The 4,860-nt window shown below is 42.4% G+C and overlaps 1 long non-coding RNA gene across 1 annotated transcript; it reads right to left on the bottom strand.

Moving 5' to 3' along the window:
- Positions 1–249: 249 nt before the first annotated feature.
- On the bottom strand, positions 250–1,567 carry LOC149367125 (uncharacterized). The gene is made up of 3 exons (XR_016286974.1): positions 1,541–1,567; positions 1,192–1,303; positions 250–570 (listed from the first exon to the last, which is right to left on the bottom strand). It is a non-coding gene; the product is annotated as an uncharacterized LOC149367125 (long non-coding RNA).
- Positions 1,568–4,860: the final 3,293 nt, after the last annotated feature.

Genomic DNA, 4,860 nt, shown 5'->3' with positions numbered 1-4,860 from the left:
ACGCACAACAGCTGCGCATTCACTGCCTTTGAAAGATGATCCAGTGAAATGGTAGCCCACCACTTGCTTCCATCGTGTAGAAACACCTCCTACCATGAACGCTAAGCAGTGGGTGGCTAAAACAGGATCAACTGCTTTTTGTCCTAGAGTGGTAAAGCCACACACACTTTGTGAGCTTGGGTCGTACTCGAGCTTGCCATGCAGTTGCATTTCATTATATGCTTAAATGCTGCTACCTTGCACTTCATCATCTCAAACACTTCATGGAGGATCCCGGGTTCAAATTTAATGCCTTGCATATGTTCCCGTAAAGTACGTTCGGCTGGCAGAGGCTGACCTTCAGAAATGAGGAGGTTGTAGCCTGTAGAGCCACACGTGAAGTGCAGTCTCGGAGCCTTCTTGACTGTTTCGGCAGACCACGGGTAGCCAGTGTTGTTCTCTCTGCCTAGTGCTCGTAGTTGATCCTGAGTGAAGACCCTTTCGATGCCCTTTTTGAGTCGCGTTTTCTTGCACAAGGCCTTTATTCTTTTTCTGCAGGCGCTTTACCTGCCGCTGCAGGTCTGCCATTTTCTGAAGCATCAAAATCCAAATAAGTGTTATGAGTACATCAGTATTAAAGCAGAAAACACAGTCTTTATTATATGCATGCACAAGGCTCAAACAAACTCTTATACAACTACCATCTAAAAAATTGTCTCATTAGCGATTGTTTTAATGGCGTGTGGTTTGAAAATGCCTCAGAATGGGCAAAGCACCGGTATAAGGACTGAGAAGATTACTTATTCCTTCGTCTATTTATAACATTTTCAAACCAATTATAGTGATGCCAACCCAGTCAATTTCATGTTCATTCAGGCATTCCTTCTAGAATTTTAGGTGCGTGGCCAGTCAAATCATTGCCACCCTGCCTGTACCTTTGATTACAGTTCCCTCATTATCTATGCATGGTGCACTCCATTCCCAGCATGGGCTATATACTACACCACGAGAAGTGGTTTGCTTGCTGTGGTTGGTCATCCACTGTAGAGGGTAGCATAACATACTGCTTAAGAGCACAAGGCTAACATGCACACTGCACTTCCTAAACATTTTTACAGCTCATTTACAGTGATCATACTCAAGCGACAACATAAATTAGTGACAGAAAGAGTGATATAAATTTAAATGTGAATGCAAGCTACAGTGGCCTACCTTTCTAGGTGAGATCCGTAGTGGTAGGATCAATGAAGGCTCATGGGATGTAGTGGATGTGCTTGCTTTGGAACTGGCTTCTTGAATTTTAGAACAAGCGCCCGGTGACTCACTGGATGAAGCAGATACGACAGCTTGAATAATTTGTACAGAGACAAGAACACTACAGACAGCAGGGCTGCATAGTTTACCTGGTGAGATGGGCAGTCTTGATCTGATGCAGCCATGAGCACAGAATCAGCAGGAGAGGTCGTTGGGCTTGAATCAACCTGAAATGTGTAACGTAGGCTTGTCAGTAAATGCCACAATCAAACAACTGATACTAGAGGAAATCATGTAGAAGGCTTACATGATGTGGCCACTGTGGAACCGAAAAAAGGCTGTGGGAGGAAGTAAGGCTTCAGATGCATCTGGAGTCCCCTGCTGAATGTAAAAAGCATGAACTGAATACCACAAAGGCAGACAAAAACAACGTTTTGCAATATCTAATAAGCCACAGCAGCTTACCTCTTCAAATAAGGACTGCTCTGGCAAAGCATCCATTATAAGAGGCACTGCAGCAGAGGACTTCGGCACTGCATAGGAAGTAGCATTTGTGAAGTTTGGCTTTTTCAGAAACTGTCGGGCGAGGACGCGCTGCCCCTCATTAAGCGTGCCGCAGCGCGGAATTGCTTGATTTTCCAGATGGGCACTGCTAAAGTGAAGTGGCCTCGGGCATGGAGGCAGAATCAGAATTGGGAAGCAGCGAATTGCCCGGCTGAAATGCACAGTATGCCTATTAGAACATGAAACTGCAAAATGATTCAAACAAGCAAAAATTCAGGTAGCTCACCTGCTGTAATGGACAAGTTTGAGACGAAGCATATTCAGGCAAAGGCATGGCAGCATAGGTGCACATCATCGAAGTGCTCGTCTATAACATAGTAAACACTGCAGCATGAGCACATGCCACAAGAAAACCGAATAGGCCCTTAGAGAGAACCAAAAACTACGCATAATATGAATAGGTGTGCATCTTACATTTTCAAGCAGGTTCTGCACCGAATCAGCTCCAGTGCTTGGAGCCGAGATGCTGACTGTGAAAGTACTCTGCTGGAGTAAATAGACAGACAAAGCTAGCTGAATGAATACTAACAATCCAGATGTTGATCTCCTGTCGAGAAAAGGTTTAGAGGTTATATGTTGCAATAACAATTCATTCAATCCATAGATATGTCGCCAGAATTGTTATGTGAAATACATTGTGATTGGCTTTGTATGGAAAGCAGAGCCACTCATAGAATATCCATCCATTGGTCCCTTTAAGCGAAGATGCTCATCTCCTGTCAAAAATGGTATAGAGTAATTTACTCATTTTGCATGTTGCAATAACAATCCATTCAATGCATAGATTTGTCGCCAGAATCGATATAAATTTTTATTGGCTTTGTAATCAACATTGAAGAATATGTCGCCAGAATTGTTATGTAAAATACATTTTCATTGGCTTTGTATCAACATTGAAGACACTGTATGAAAAGCAGATCCTAAGTCGCTTTGGGACGTTAAACCCCTCAATTCATCCAGTGTACAGATATGTCGCCAGAATTGCTATTATGTAAAATACATTTTGATTGGCATTGTATCAACATTCAAGACACTGTATGGAAAGCACTGGATTAACTGCAGTCTATGGAGGGCCTCTTTTGGTTGCAGCTTTCACATGGTGCTTACCTTAGTAGACAATTATTATACGCCTTTAACTCCCTCTTATGCCAGGAATCTGCTAGTGATGACGACATCGGGTACATGCCATGTTCTCCTTTCATGATTGCAAAATTCCCTGTGGTACCTCACTCGGGCGACCATTCCTGATTTAAAACTTGCTTTGTGCAGGAGGCAGTTTCCTTACCACAAAGAGCTTCACCACATGCATCGACACCCTACAAGTGATGCACGCAGCCAACCCATGCCAGGCGTGTACCGCAAGGAAACAAGCCTCTGCTTGGAGTTCAAACCTTTCTTGTTTTGGTTTCGGCAGTTCTCACATACGCACTAATCAGCTAAGGAATAAATTTTGCTGCTGCTGCTTGGTTGTTAATGCAGCTGTTAAAATAGCGCTCTGAAAAAATCTGTAGAAAGGAAAGACAGATAAAACTTTTTGTGGAGTTGAAGTCATACACGTTGCTTGCTCATAGGGATCATAGATATTTGCCCAAAGGAGCTCAGCACCTGGGGGAGAGGGTTTACTGAAGAGTGCATTTGTGCATGCAATGCCAGTAACCATTTTGTGGCCTTTCCATTGTTTATGGATCGATGTGCCGCCATGCAGATTTTGATGGATTTGACGTCGTAGATGGTACTTCGCAGAAGCAAGTATAAGGACTTGTGTTACATAACTGTGCAATGAACTTTGTGATGGTTTGATGGCATTTACACTACGGCTGCTCTGATCTTGAGCTCTAGCAGCTGATGTGGTTCTGGCATTATTATTTGGAGGGTATGCTATATTTTGTATTTTGTTTTTTTGTATTTTGCTTAATTTACACGACTTTTTCAATTCATTGTCCGTTAAATTTGATTTGATGTTATTCACAGAAACGTGGTTAAGAGTTGAAGAACAACCTCCTCTTTCAAAACTATGTTATCAAGGTGCTGTTAGGTCGCATGGAAGGGGCGGTGGCGTAGAAGCGTACATCAAACGACCCATGTTACATAAAGTTTTGCCTGATTTTTCTTACTTGTACTGGTCTGTCTTTCGTGATAATGGGTGACGTCAACATAGACATGCATGTATTACGAACATAATACACCCACCAAATTGTGCTGCTGGATTGCTGACGCTACGAATTAGTGATCACCTTCCAGCTTTTTGTCTTATCCCAACCTCCACTTTCAAAACTATGTTATCAAGGTGCTGTTAGGTCGCATGGAAGGGGCGGTGGCGTAGAAGCGTACATCAAACGACCCATGTCACATAAAGTTTTGCCTGATTTTTCTTACTTGTACTGGTCTGTCTTTCGTGATAATGGGTGACGTCAACATAGACATGCATGTATTACGAACATAATACACCCCCACCAAATTGTGCTGCTGGATTGCTGACGCTAGGAATTAGTGATCACCTTCCAGCTTTTTTGTCTTATCCCCCTCTTTGCGCGGTAAACATAGTCATGAACCAAAGAAGATCATCCGCAGTATAAAAATGATCAGTCATCTTATCGCATGCTTTGAGCCCAGGCTTTACACTTAAGCAATAGGCTTCAATATGTAAGCGTCTACCAAGGAACGACTACACAAATAGTAATTAAACAAGGTGTTCTCCGAGGCTCTATTCTTGGACCGCTATTAATTATCAGTCTATATTAATGATCTCTGTAGCGTATATAACTCTCCTAAACTAAATGTACGCAGATGACAAGAATATTTTCTTCACTGCACGTACCCTTACGGAACTTCAGGAGATTGTTTGCCAACAGGGTTACAGTTGAATACTAATAAAACCAAATATATTCGCTCCAATTAACAAGCCAATGAAAAATGATATTCATATTACCGAAAGGGGCACTCAGATGGACTTTCCTCCTGCATTTTGGTTTAGGGTAAAACCTCTAGTAGAAACTACATTCGAATACTAAAGTTACAAAGATGTGCAGGAGACACCCACAAGATTTACCAACAGGTCCACTG

The sequence above is a fragment of the Amblyomma mixtum genome, chromosome 1 (assembly GCF_055824585.1).
Source record: "Amblyomma mixtum isolate Tamu chromosome 1, ASM5582458v1, whole genome shotgun sequence".
NCBI lineage: Eukaryota > Metazoa > Arthropoda > Arachnida > Ixodida > Ixodidae > Amblyomma > Amblyomma mixtum.
This window is presented reverse-complemented; position numbering and strand designations above follow the sequence as displayed.